This window comes from Choloepus didactylus, chromosome 4, assembly GCF_015220235.1.
Source record: "Choloepus didactylus isolate mChoDid1 chromosome 4, mChoDid1.pri, whole genome shotgun sequence".
Taxonomy (NCBI): domain Eukaryota; kingdom Metazoa; phylum Chordata; class Mammalia; order Pilosa; family Megalonychidae; genus Choloepus; species Choloepus didactylus.
This window is the reverse complement of record NC_051310.1, coordinates 6,429,153-6,443,691: the sequence shown is the minus strand read 5'-3', so window position 1 is coordinate 6,443,691 and position 14,539 is coordinate 6,429,153. Positions and strand designations below refer to the sequence as shown.

At 57.3% G+C, this 14,539-nt stretch overlaps 1 non-coding gene across 1 annotated transcript; it reads left to right on the top strand.

The window, feature by feature from the left end:
• Positions 1 to 4,243: 4,243 nt before the first annotated feature.
• Positions 4,244 to 4,321, top strand: LOC119533737. The gene has a single exon (XR_005216846.1). It is a non-coding gene; the product is annotated as a small nucleolar RNA SNORD112 (small nucleolar RNA).
• The last annotated feature ends 10,218 nt before the right edge of the window (positions 4,322 to 14,539 follow it).

Genomic DNA, 14,539 nt, shown 5'->3' with positions numbered 1-14,539 from the left:
AGCAGCTGTGAGAGAGCAGCTCAGGGACTCCCCACCCTGCCTCAGCTCCTGTAAATTGGGGTCCTCACATTATTTCATTTAAACCGAGGTCCCCACATTCACGCAATGGTTGGAAGCACCGACAATGTGGTGTTTTCCTGGTTCTTGTCTTGACTTTGCCACCAGGGGAGGGAGGGCTCTCGCAGTGGGGGTGTCCGTGTCCCCGGTGGGCACCCCGCTGTTGCCCCTGCCCTGTTGCATGGAAGGGCCCAAGTGGCTGCAGGCCCAGGAGGTGGGGGGTGAAGGGTAGGACATGGGGATGTCAAGGCAAACGAGGCAGGCCGGGCTGGCATGGCAGCCGGGGTCCGCAGCGGCTGGCGAGGGTGTGGCCCTGCGGGGCCTTGTGTTCCCCATTTCCAAACTGGACAGAGCACCTGCTCCCCAGGGGAGATGGGGGTGGCCAGCCCTTCAAGAGCCAGAGAATGCTGCGGACCAGTAAGGGACTGTGGTTTCATCAGGACTCTCAGGACGCTCCCTTCTAGAACATCCGCTATAACCGTAATGGTCACGATTCAGGCACCCTCTTGTGTTTGTGACTCACTCGGTGTCACCCCCACTCTTCTCTCAGCAACCCCACGGGAGGGACCGTCCTGTTTTGGACAGGACTCTGACGCCACCCGGGCCCTAGTGCTTCCCTCTGCACTGAGCTGATCTCCGGAGCTGGTGGGGGGTGGGGGAGATGACAGAAGAAGCCGCGTCGCCCCAGCAGGGTAACTGGGATTTATTTATTAAAAGAAATGCTTCCCGAGCAGCTGCTCTGTGACCCGCACTCCCAGCCATGTGGCCCCGTAACTGCACAGGAGCCATGAGGGAGGGGGTGTTTCCCCTTTCACAGGGGAAACTGAGGCTTGCAGGGCTCAGTGTTGGCCAGAGGCCCCCAGGAAGGGCCTGGCAGGGGCAGGGTTCAAATCTGGGCTCCTGGCGGGTGGAGAGGGCGGTGGCCGGTTGGAGACCTTGAGAGGCCACCTCCATTGCCTGGTGGTCATGCGGTCAGCCTCGAGGAGTGGGGATTTGGCATCTGCCTCCATTTCCCCGAAAAGCTCCTGCTGTCTTTCCCACTTTGGCTAATTTGGTTTTAGTGGAGGGACAGGGCAGCTGGCCCCAGAAACTACCAATTATAGCCCCTCAAGTATTTGAACAGAGGTATGTGTCCCCCCCACCCTGCTCCATGTCGGGGTTTTATTCTTGCAAGACAAACTCCCCCTTTAACCTTTTCTCCCGAGCGCCGGCCCATTAAGTACCCAGACCACCCCCCCACCAGACGCGCCCCGGGGGGGGGTCAGCTGGGACCCCCGCCCCAAGTCTTACCTTTACTGCAAGTGTCCTGGCGATCAACTCCTGTCGCCACTGGAGCCTCGCTTCTCTCTAGAAAGTGAGGAGACGCGTCTTTAATCATGAATGTCAGAGCAAGGCCGGGAGTCGGGAGGCCTCACGGCCACTGCCGTCTCCTCTGCCTCCCCCCTGCCCTCTTGTCGTGTGTTTTCCTGGCAGCAGCTCAGGACACACGTGGTCTGGTGTCGCCCCCCCCCGCCCCATAGGTGCGTGGAGGTGCGGTGGCCGCTTTGTCACGGGAAGGGAGCAGATGCCTGGCCCAGGATTGAGAAGGAGGTCTGAAAAATTATATATATATATATATTTTTTTCTGATTTATTAAATGTATGCATGCAAGTCCTTAGGATGGAACTAACCCGAGCCCTTTCCTTCACAGCCGAGGCTCACTGCCCCCGCTGGGCAGTGGGTCGGTGGATGCACCCCAGCCCCCAAGGATGGCGTGTCCGCCCGAGAGTGTGGGGTCCTCTCAGGCTGCTCTTGGGGCTGACCAGCACCCCAGACCCCCGTGGTCCCTCCAGGTACGTGTGCCCCACCTCCTCCACCTGGCCAAGGTCTGGCTTCTCAGCTGCAGGCATGGCTGCGTTCAGTATTGGTGTGTGTGCGTGTGTGTGTGTGCGAGCACATGCGTGTGCTTGTGTGGAGTGGGTCATCGAGCAGCCTTGACCGAGGTGGGGGGATGACTTTAATATACTAATATCACTGAAAATTCAGAACAACCCCGTTACTCTCCTCTACCTGTTTCATGTAATGAGGGGAAGTGTCAGTGTCTGTCCCCGGCAGGCAAAGGGGCTCTGGCCACTGGGACACCTGCAACGGGGCCCTGGGGGCAGAGAGGCAGGTGCCATCTTGGAGGAGAGGCTGCACCTTGCACCAGTGACTGTAAATCAGGGACAGCAGTTTTGAGGTGTTGCCTTGATGCCCTAAACGGGTAAAATATCCAGTATCTGGTAGATGGTGGAAGCCAGCACATGTAAACAGCGGCTCTTACTTTGGGTGGCTCTTTTGCCCCCCGGCCCTTGGGAAAGCCTGTCTCGTTTGTGTTGGATTCAGAGGGAAATGAAAGGAATTGGCATTGGGGTGGGCCAGCCTTGGGGTCCGAGTGCCGCCTTGCGGGCTTTCGAAGGAATCCACATTCCCCCTTTAAATTACCCCCACCCTTCGGTGATGCTCATATCTAAACCTGGGCACTGTGTTTTATTCTTATTTATCATAAGAATATTTTGTATCTGCCAAACTGCGACAAAACCCCCCAAACATTCACCAGTCCCAAACCCAGCCCCAAATAAAACTGCACGTAAGAAATGGTATAGCCTTAACCTGCAGACACGTGGGCCACGGACTGATGAACTGGTGCTCACCAAGTCACGGGTGAAAACACTGACCAAAGAGAGGGAGAGAAAGCTCGAGAAGGGCCCGTCCACATGAACACCGATTAGTTGATTTCTGCAGAGGGAGGAGAGGACAAAGCAGGGATGGGGGTTTCCGGCTGCGCTGGGTGTGCAGGGGGCTCGTTTCGTGTTCTTGGGTCACTGGGTCCCTGGGGGCCTCGGTGTCTGTGCCAAGGTGAGTGTGTAGTTGGCGCCGCTGGTCCTTATAGTCTGGGGATGCCAAAGCCTCCCGACGGCGCAAGGGGGCCTGGGGTAGCATGCAAGCAGGATTTGGGGGCTGTAGCAGGGTATCGGGGTGCTGTGTGCTACCCTGGACATAGTAGGGAGGCCTGGACAAAGACTGGTCGGAGTTGCTCGTGCTCATGTAGCCACACCCTGTTCCGGGCTTGTTTCGGGGAGGAAACATGGCACCGAGACCCCTTGTGAGTTCAGCAAAGGAATAGTGCTGTTTTGGGTGGGGGGTACAGCCAGGCACGGGTCTTTGCCAGCCAGGCCTTTAGCCCCTGTCCCCTTTGCTGGGCCCCATCTCATGTCACAGGCCCCTGGAGTTCTCGTTCTAGTCAGCTAATCCCTGGGAACACGTTAGCTGGCAGGGCCTCTTGAAGCCCAAAGAGGAAAGCATCTCCCCAGTGGTGCTTTGCAGACACCGCTGGTGGCGCAGGAGGGATTTGGGGGTTTGGGGGTGTTGAAATAGTTGCCGGCAGGCGCACACCTGCTGGCCTCATGTCACAGACAGGCCACCTTGGAGACCCTGGGCTCCAGCTTTACAGCACATAAAATTAAAAAAACAATGATCTTTGGGATAAAGTAAATTCTCCGTGTCTGCAGAACCTGCTTGGGGCGTACGTGCCCCCCTCACAACCCATCAACCACATCCATCATCTTTGTTTTTGTCAAAACAGAAACTAAAAAACAAAAGGGAAATTAAAAACCCAGGCGAAATGTTTATTTTCATTAGACAAGAAATGCATTGATAATTAATATGCTCACTTTCATTACCAACCACCAGACGTTTCAGAGAGAGCTAAAACCATCTTTAACCCTTTCCTCGATCCCGGGCCCCCTCCCCAAACTCAACCACCGCCGCCAGTGGTTTCAGTATCTTTTCTTTGCATTTGCAAATACATAAAAATATATACCTCTAAAAATACGAGTTTGGTTATTTTTTACTAGACTCCATCATAGTGTGTGTTTACTTTTGCTGCTGCATGTCTTTCTTCACTCAAGAAAATGCTGGGAGACAATGAAGATTGACAGCAGTTTCTAACAGGAGCTTTGTGCTTCACAGTCTGCACCCACCAGACTTAATGCAGCCACTTCACCCTCGGAGGCGATGGCTGGGTCTTTACCTGGGGAGACTGTGGAGGCAGCTGCAAGTAATTGCTAATAGAGGCGCTGGAGGCAGTGGGCTCCTGAGTATTTGTTATGTTATTACGGATTAATTTATGAAGGCATAAATTAGAGAGATAAGAGAGGGGCCGGCCTGCGACTAATGCTGAGACAGTTTTTATGAACAAAGGATCGCGACTAACTCAGTTCTGCACAAAATGCTGAGGTCCATCAAGAGACAATGTGTGTCGGCTATTTGGTTCCTTTTAAGAGCCGCTTGATATTCCTGGGTATCTGTGCGCCGCTGTCTGTTACCCTATTCTCTATTTTTGGAACCCCAGCTGGGAGCTTGCTGGGGGTGCACACACGTGTGCAGAAGAAGCTCTAGCAGTCGGGGTGGGTCACGGGTTCATGGGTGCTTATTAGATTATTTAAAAGAAATAAACAAAAATGAATACACAGAGTACAAGTGGGCCTTGTGCAGATCTGTGATGAGGGTCTGTGGCGAAGCGAGGTTGTGAGTAATACAATTCCGCTCAAGTGACGTCCGCTGAGAAAGGGCCGGGCTGTTTCCACTTGTTATCGTCACCCGTGCGGCAGTGAGCTTCCTGGCAGCTGACGCTGTGAACACCTCCCTTCGCCACCGCTTCTGAGAGGCGAGATGGCTGAGTTCGACGTTTTGCAGAAGTTTATTTCATTCGAGTGGTCTTTCTAGAATGCTGTTTGCCCTTGTCCCTGTTTTTTAAATCCTCCAAATGACTTCTCGGGGCTTCCAGGATGTGGTCCAAAACCCTTAGCCTGGCTTGTAAGACTCTTAGGGTCTGCCTGGAAACCTGCCAGCCTCATTCTCCACCCCCCAATACACCACAGCCACACCGAGCTACCTGCTCCTCGCGACAGTCGCCTGCCCTTTTTATACATTAAGGCTTCGTCTGTGCTGTTCCGGCAGCTTCTCTCAGCCTTCAGCCCCAGGCCTGAAGCACCCTCCGTGGGGAGCCCCTGTGGTAAACGCCTTGTTCGGAGTCCACTACTAATGCACCTCCAGCATTGGGATGCTGTACTGACAACTTTGACCTTGTCCAAGGGAGCGTTTTGCATTTTTCTAGAACACGTGACACTGACCAAATGTTAAGCACCCCCTCTCCTTCACTTCCCAGCAGCCCTGGGCTCCTCTGACCTCCAGCAGACCCCCACGAAGCTTCGATTGTCTTGCCCTAACTGGAAACCACCTTATCTTCCCTCTCGGGCCGACGGGCAGTATCGGAGGATGGCATCGTCTGTGCCTGGGCGACAGGTGAGTCTTGACAACGCTGTAAAACAGCAAACCCAGGCCCTCAAGGGCTCTGTCCTCTCCAGCCCTTGGGCACGCACACCAGGGGCCCCCGTGCTTGCCGAAGCCGTGTGCAGGGCCCAGAATCCAGTGTCGCGGGTTCCACTGATCGGGGCTGCCAGCTCCAGGAAAAGGTGCATGGTGCCTTTCCTGGTCGGCTCTTTGCCAGAGGCAAACATGTCTGGTCCCAGAACGCAGAAAGGAGCTGGGAGCTGGGAGCTGGGAGATGTGAGGGTTGGGGGCTGGGATGGGGTTGAGGATGGTGGCCTCTGCCTTTAGGGCAGGGTCATGTGCAGGAAGAGCAGAGGCTGCGAGGCCGAGAGTGTGATCTGTCCGCACTGCTGTTTTATTTTTTGGGGGGGCGGGGGGGGGGGCGGGGAGAGGCTCAAACTTTCAACCCCGTTTCTTTTCCCCGTCGTGGGGGGATTCCACAAGGCTGGCACGTGGCAGAACCAGGCTGGCTGCGTGTCCTTGGCAGATCCCCAGGCATTTCTCTGCCTTGATTTCCTGATCTTAACAAAAGAGGAATCCTGGTCTCCCCCCCACAGGGTTATGGGGGGGCTCGGTGAGATACAAACACAAGGTGATCACCAGCACGGGGCCGGCCTCCAGCCCCACAGACACGGTCAGGAATACATTTGCCATCTCCTTCCCTCCCAAGATGCTTAACCTTCCCTCCGTGAGACAGACGGTTTCAGGGCAGCAAGTCCAAACAATCCGGCCACAAGAGACGTGAGTGGGAAGATCCAGTTGGAGCTTCTGCTCCCGTCCCCCTGGGCCCCTCACCCCGAAGGGAAACGTGTGCCTTTTCCCGAACCCCTGGGGTGGGGGAAAGGTGCTGCCTCCGCCGCTTTTTAATTGGCCTCTCCCGAAAAGTTTGGCGATCGTTTATTTTATCTTTTTAGAAATATATAGAAAAAGTCAGGCTGCTCTTCAGGCAGATTTTTTAGGCTCACGTTTTATAGACCTTGGCAAAGGCAGCTCGGAAGGAACAGTGGTGACAATCTCCAGAGGCTAATGATTCCTGGAAAAACTTCTGGCTAAACCTGATTTCTCCTAAATTTCACAGGGGAAAAAAAAAAAAACAAAAAACAAAAACGCTGCCTGAGCTGGGTCCAGCCTACGTGGGTTTCTGTGTGTCGGTGCAGCCATGCCTAGTGGAATTCTGATTTGCACGCTGCCTTTTACACAAAAGTGAACTTCCCTGGCCACCACACACAAAGTCCCCTGTCTCCTGAATTCTCCGTTTGTTTATCCTGGAGCGTGGAGCCTGGTTGCAGATGTGTCCTACGGCAATGAGGTTTCTCTGCAGCTGTTTGTGGGGCTCTCATGCCACTGCAGACGTGTTAGCTAGCGGGCCTCGGGCTTCGTGCCGAAACTCTGTGTCCTAACTTCCACATGTGTGGGTGAGGGGCCCCAGCTTTCTGCGCCTGGGGCAGAAGGAGCTGTTGTGGGAGGAGAGGGGAGTGGGTTTTCCTTAGCGAGACCCCTCTTGCTGGCCTGCCGGGCAGGAGCTAAAGTGTTGGTTGCTCTGTGTTCTCAGCCCCTGTTTTGGGAGGGGGTAGGTGACTTTATAAAACCACACCAAAACTCTTCAGAGCCCCCACTCCACACACCCACCCCCCCCTTTTTTTCTTTTTTTGCACCACCAGCTACCCCCAGACCAGAAACCTTTATTCACAGAATTTCAAGTGTGGCTGCCTTCTTGTCCCTCCCCTCACCCCCTGCCCCTGTCATGCCACAGGGACAGCAACACAGGTGTAAATATCACTTTCCCAGACACTGGCAAGTTGACAGTTTCCAATCAATCCTTTAATAGATTAAAGCAACGGTGACAACAAAAAAACAGCATAAAACCCCGAGGCTCCCAGAAAGCAAGCATTTCCCAAAGTGCTTGCAGCTCCTAAGTAGGGGAGTGCAAGGGTGGGGAGGCAGTCTGTCTGTCCGCCTGGGAAGACAGCGAGGCCGGCCCGCTCTCTCCACCTGTGACACGATGCTGCCCCCCCACGGCGGGTTGCTGCAGCTGTCCCGACCCCAGCCTGACAGTGCTCGGCAGGCAGATTGCATTGTCCTCAGTGGGACAGTCAGGGACGGCGACAGGGCCTTGTCGCTGAGTGAGTCTGCCCTCCCTAAAATTTTCCTGCCCTGTGGAGCTGCACCCTTGGACCCCTGAGAGTCAGCCAGGCTGGCCCTGGGCACGTCGCCAATGAGAAACCCCGGCTCGCTCCCTGGCCCGCATGCTGCTCCCCCTTTCGCCCCCTACACACTAGAGCTGCACAGGGAACAAGAGGAGAAAACCCCTTTAGAAACGGCAGAACAGAGCCTCATCTACCAGAGCTCCCCAGATAAAGGCCCCATCCCCCGGAGTTCCTGGGAACTGAGCTCCCATGAATGGGCGCTGGGGAGCTGCGCGGACGCGGCACTGGCCCGTTCGTCAGTGTGCAGGCTTCTGTGTCCCGGCGCCGGGCAGGGTGGCTTTCACGAGTCCCCGGAGTGTCCCAGCCACGGCCCAGCAGCCGGAGCATGGCTGCAGCCCAGCCTCCAGCAAAGGGCCCCGCTTTCCCCATGGCCGGGCTGGCCCCTCCACTCACCAGAGCCCCACTCCGTGCACTGCCCCCTCCTGTCCCCCGCTGCACCAGCCTGTTGCCCCAGAGAGGCCACAGCCCAGCTTTCCTGGCCCTGGGAGCCCGGGCGGGCACTTGGCCACTTGAGGTGGCCCAGCCCTGGAGATGGGGGCGGGGGGCGGCTGCGGGACAGCCCCCCACTCCCCCTGCCGGCCCCCGAGCACTCACCCCCATTCTCCGCGCCTTTCCCTCACTGCCTCACTGCGACAGAAGCACGCCACTTGCAGCCTTCTCAGTGCCTTTGCCATTCAGTGCAGGGCAGGGGACGTGGGAAAGTCTGTGCAGCTCTGCACTGACCCCAGCCTGCTCCATCCGAGCCAGCCCCACTCGGGACTCTGCTGCGGGAGCTTCTCAGAGGCCTGGACGTGTGGGCTGCCAGCCCGGGCAGGGAGCCGGGCCACAGGCTCCCCGGCCAAGTACCGGCCTGCCTCTCCCTGCTCGGATGCCTCCCGTGACAGGGAGCTCCTTCCCTCCCCGGGCCGCCTGGGCTGGACTCTCCCCGTCTCCGCGGCTGCTCTGCGGCTCCGGGCAGCCCCCTCACCCCTCTGCCCTCGCAGCCTTGCAGCCAGCCAGCTCCCTCTTGGTCCTTGCTTCTCCGTGCCGAACAGCAGCCCCCTAGCAGCCATGGGCTCGGGCTTGGGGGCCCCCCACCCCTGCCCCTTGCCCCCTGAGCACCCCGGACAGAGCCCTTGGCCCTGCCATTCCCCGGAGAGCCCGGGGAGGGCGCGGTGCTCTCCTGCGGGGCCGGCCGTGCCGTGCTCTCCGCTCGGCGGCTGGTGAGCCCTCTCCCGGGTTTTATGGCCCCTTTGCCCGTTGCCAGGGAGAACACGCTCTCTACAGATCCCCCTGCCTCTCTCCGCAGGGGCAGCTGGCTGCCGGCCGGCCCTGGTCAGCCTGCAGCCGGCGGGGCGGGGGGCTCCCTCCCGAGCGGGCAGGGGAGCCGGCCCCCGGGAGGGGACGCAGGACCGACCTTGCAGCCAGACCGACCGGATGTGCCTCCCGCTCCCTGGCCGCCGGAGCACGGCATTGTCCTTTACTTTCCCAGCCTCGGGTTTTCCTCTGTGAAATGGAGACGAGGGTGGCCGCCTCCCCAGCTGGGTGTGAGAGTGAATGAGATAAGACTGGCTTTGCACACTCAGGCACTCAGAGATGTTGGTGGAGTAGGTGGCGGGACCCACGGAGGGAGGGAAGGAGGGAGGGACGGTGACAAGTGTGGCCTCCGGAGACCCCGGGGAGCTTGGCGGCTGCATGGTGGCAATCAGGTTGGCCAGAGGCAGCCCCCGGCCTGCCGGGCTTACAGTAGATGCAGCCTCCAAAGCGAGGCGCCGAGCCCACACGTGCGTCTAGTGGACCCAGAATTTGCAATGTATCTCCCAGCACCCGAGGAGGAGACCCAGGGTACGGAAGGAAGGGACCTTTCCCCACAGCTTCCTGGAAGGGCCAGCATACACAGGGAGAGCTCTGGGCAGCCTGCAGCGGGTGGGACACAGCCACCATTCACGCCCTCGCTCTCCAGACAACCGCAGGGCACCTACCTTCCCTGGGCCGGGCTGTCCCTGGGGCCGAGGACCTGCGGAGTGGCCTGTCTCCTGTCCCCGACGTTCAGTCTGGTGGGGCAAACAGGCAATAAATCAGCGTCAACCAAGGTGACTGAGGGGAGAGGAGAGCAGTTGGGATTTAGGGAGTCCCTTGGGAGCTGAGCCTGAGCCGGGCAGCCCACCCCGGCCTCACCGTTGCACTAGGCTCATGATCCCCCATTTGATTGGTGAAGAAACTGAGGCACAGAGAGGCGAGTCCCGAACTCACCGTCCCTCAGTGGTGCGAGGCCGGGCCGGGCGGACCCCCAGGCTATGTGAGGCCCCCCCACCACGCCCTGTGGCTGGAGCCCGCTCAGCGAGGCCGTGCTGAGTGCCAGGGGTGTGGGTGGGCAGGGGTGGATTGATCAGTTATAAGCACCTCCCAGTGGGGCCTGGGCTCCCAGCTCCTCTGTGGCCCAATCCGTTTGAAGGGCAGATTCAGAATTAGGTGGTAGCACCTATGGGCAGAGGCTTAGGAAAATGGGATTATTAACGTGCTGTGGGGAGGGCCAGGCCTGGCTGCCAGGGGATCGCAGATGGAGGCAGCGGGGGGCTGGGGTTCGTTTGCAGGGACGTGGGTGCCAGCGCCCGGCCGTGTCCATGGGTCCACTGAGGCATCCTGGTGGGTGAGCCCGCCTTGCAGGGGACTGTTAGGCATCGGGGCTGGAGGGCCTGCGTCCTAAGGGCAGCGCCCTTACCCTGGGGAAAATGCCCCAAGCTGACCTGCTTTTTTGGGGGGGAGGTGTCCCCCAACCCTTACTGTGATGAGGACAGAGGCTCTGAGCTTCCCGGCACCTCCATTTCCCCCACTTGGAGCTGGGGTTAGAGACCAAACCTCTTTGCAAGTTAAGCCCCCGTCGACCCCACCTGCTCCGGTGCCTGGAGGGTCTCCAAACACCTGTGGGCCGTGAGGGCCGCATTCAGCAGGGAGTCCCGGGTCCCGGGGAGTGAAAGGGTGTGGGTGGGGGCGGGGTGCCCCCGTTCGCAGCTCTGTGACGGGCAGGAGTTGGGCCGCTGGAGATTTGTGCCAACTCACGCTGCGCTGGGGTGGGACGCTTCGTCCCAGGCATCTGTGGCGCCCCCGAGTGCCACCAGGGGGCTGCCTGGGCCGCGCCTGCGCGTGTGGGGAGGGGGCGGGGGCCCGGGGGTCGCTGCAGGCCGTGCGCCCCCCTCCCGGGGGAGGGCGGGCTGCAATGCAGCAGACTGCGGCGGCGGCGGAGCGGCTGGAGCGGGGTCCGCGCGGGCTGGAGGGCGGAGGAGGCAGCGCTTCCCGGCGGGGGCCGTGGGGTGGCGCCCGGGGGGCTGGCCGGTGAAGGGGGCAGGGTGGAGGGGCCCCAAGAGGGCAAAGGTGGAGGGGGCGGGCGTGGCCGTCTTCTCGGAAAAACAAATACAAGAAAAAAAAAATGGAAGTTAAAAAAGGCAGTGGAAAGGCAAAGCCAGGCAGCCGGATCCCACCCAGGTCTCCCTTGGAAGTGAGAGGGTTCGGTGGGGAGACATGTTGTCCCAGCACCCGAACTGGTCCTGGGGTCCCAGGGAAGGACTCCCCAGGCAGCCTGCTCTGCCATCAGAGCCGGGGAGAGGGTGCGGCGGCCAGGAGGGCTGGGGGTGGCAGACGGGGAGAGGAGGGCTTCTGGGGGAGCTGGGACGCACCTGCCTGGCAGCGTCTGCACCCTGACACGCCACCCCCAGCCCACCCGCCGGAGGGCAGCTTTTTCCTACCGGATCTGATCCGTTTCGGGTTGCCTTCCCACTTGTCCCCTGTGGACCAGCCCCTGGCAACCCCCCTGGGCCCCTTGTTCTACGTGGTGTCTCTTTGCCTCCCTTTCAACCCTCACCTCCAAACTTTATTTTTTCTTACTGATTTTAAAAACTTGTCTTATGGGAAATTCCAAACAACACCAAAGTAGAGAAAATAGCACATCAAGCTTCATTTTGCAGTCACCCAGATAGCAGCCGTCAGCTTCTGCCCCCCTCGTTCCTTCCAGACCAAACCCCGCCCCCTCCAGAGGATTATTTTGAAGCAAATTCCAGACACCATGTCGCTCTCTCTGTGCATTTTTCAGGGTACATGTGTGTGTTTTTAAAAACATAACCACAAGACTAATATCATAGTTGAAAGAGTAACGGCGCTTCCTTAACGTCATCCCATATCCCTTCAGCATTGAAATGTTCCCGATGGACTCATAAATTTCTTTGACAGTTGGCGTGTTCACAGCAGTGTCCAAACTGTCTCCCGCACTTTTGAGAGGGCTCTGGGGTTTAGAAGGTAAGTGCAGCTACGGATTTGTGGGTTTCAATAGCTGCCCCGAACTTAAGTGGGAAACCCAACCTCAGCAAAGCTGTTTTCCCCCAGAAAAATGGGGCAAATTCTGGGTCTTTCCCAGGGCCATTGAGAGGGGTCAAGATAATGCATGCAAAGTCTCCGACCCCTTGTCTCTTATATTATAGACACACAGAGAACAGTAGCTGCTAGAATTAGAAGAAAAAAAGAATTTTTTTTTTTCCAGAAATCTCTGAAGGGAAGTTCGGCTGGGGTAGGCAAAACAGAGCTGGCTGTCATCCACAAAACAAAAGGCTCCTGGCAGCCCTGGCCCCTGAGCGATTAAGACAGAGTGTGGCCCACATCTCAGCAAGGACAGCCTGTGCTCCACCTCAACCTCCCTGCTCGCTGCCCGGGACCTCCCGGGGACCCCGCTGGGTGCCGATCCACTAGATGGCACCCGCTGCTGTGCTCCAGGACGGTCCATTAGCCCAGGTACTGGCCACTGCCCAGCCCTGGGTACTGCAGGAGAAGGCACATCGCTAAAGCATTGCAGATGATTTCTAAAAAGCACTGCTCAACACGGCATGCGAGACGCAGCTGTTTTCTCCCTGTGTAAACACCTGCCTGCTTGGTGAAGTGGAGGGAATGACATGTAATGACCATATGCTCAGGCCGGCCACTGGGATGTCCACTGTCTTATTAAATCCTCCCTCATTAAAGCTGTAACTGGTTTCCCTCTATTTTACAGATGAGGTTGCTAGGAAGCAGGACCCAGGATTCCACCCCAGGTTTGTCTGATTCCTCTGTAACATGGAGTGTGGACTGATGGATGAATGGATGGACTGATGGATGGATGGATGGATTGATGGAAGGTTGGATGGATGGATGTTTGGACTGATGGAAGGATGGATGGATGCTTGCCTCAAGGTGCATCAGTGTATGAAGAGAGGGCTGGCTGTCTGGGTGAAATACAGACGGTGGAAGGTTGGATGAATGAGAGAGAATTGACAATCTCTCACCAAGATCAGTGCAGAGGAGTTTCCTTGGAGTGTAGCTTGCTGGTGAGGCTCCTGCCTTCTGTCTTGCCTCAGGGCGTACTGCCTGGCTCAGGAGGCTCTGGGACAACAGGTGGGCTGCCAGCTCACAGGCACTGCGTCCCAGCTGTGGTGCTGGAGCTGCTCAGTGGTCGTGCTCTGCCCCAGCTGCGTCTGCTGAGCACTTGGGGACAGCAGGCAGCCTAGCCTCCCCACGGGCTCTCCTGGATGACTAAGCCCCAAGCCCCCACCATGCTTCACGCTTTGCTCATCAGCTGGCATAATGTTTGCTCCTTGAAATCATCACAGCCGTCCTCCCCAGGAGCAATTGAGCAAGTCCTCAGTTAAGAGAAAAGGAACCTGAGGTTTAGGTCAGTGACTTGTCCAAAATCACAAGATTTGGACCCTTGTCTGCTTTTCTTCCAGGCCCGTGCCCTTCCCCCATTTCCCTCTCTCTGTGACCTTGCTTGTTAAAATCTGCACACCTGGGGGTCTGCCCCGGTGGGCCGCAGCCTCCTGCTCCATCACTCATCCAAGTTACTCTCAGTGTAGTTCTCAAGGAACAGCTTCTTTGGTCTGTCCTGTTTGTAGCGATCACACTTACCAGGGTCCCCTTTGCCACTGTCCTCCTGCAGTTTTGTTGGGTCCATTTAGACGAGGTTTCTGGGGGCCAACGTTCTGCAATGAGTTCAGAACCTGAAGGGAGGTGTGGGTAAGGGGGTGGGGGTCAGACAGAGGGTGGAGAGGCACACCTGCGAGCGTCTGCAGACCTGCCTGTAGCGTTTGCCTCAATTCAGCACGTTTTGAGCCCCTGCTTATGGGCTGACCCTGTTACACACATCCCAGCCCGGCCTCTTACTAGGTGGGTGAGGTAGTATCCCTGTGCCTCAGTTTCCTCTGTTGTAATATGGGGATACCAACAGTGCCTTATAAACGGGCCCTTGAAGATTAAATGACTCAAACTGCTTAGAACAGACCTTCCTGTATGGTGAGTGCTCAAGGTGTATTTCACCATTTTACAATTGTAATCATTGTTTATTCTCATTGAGATGCCGTTTAATATCTCACACTGGTAAGAATCATTCTCCACATTTTGCAGATGCCTGAACAGGTGATCAGAGGATGTGTGAATTGACCTTGGAGAGTGAGTCAGGAAAATGGAAACATAAATGCAAACTTAAAGACTAGAAGTTGCTAGATCTTGTTGTGGATACAAGAGTTATTGACTCCAAATGGCCATGCATCCTCTGAGGGAGGATCAGTCCTGTCATAGGTAATGCTTCCCAGAAAGAATTTCCTTGAGGTACAGAGGAGGCAGAGGGGAGCTGGGAGAAGCCGAGTAGCAGAAGGGCAAAACAAACAATTGCAGTTCTCTGGATTCAGCTTCACAGCTTCTGGAAGCAGTGGGTGAGGTTCCTGAGTTCTCCAAGATGTTCTCACCAAAATTCTCTCCTTCCCTGTTTTCCGGGGTAGGAAATTGCCACTCTAGAAAATGTGTCTCTGTTCGCTTCTTCAAGGGAGGCGAGTCAGAACAGTCCTGAGTCTCACACCATGGGGCATGCGGCCTGGGTGACCATCCATTCCTGGGGAGCACCTTGAGCTTGATTGGCCTGTGACTGTGGG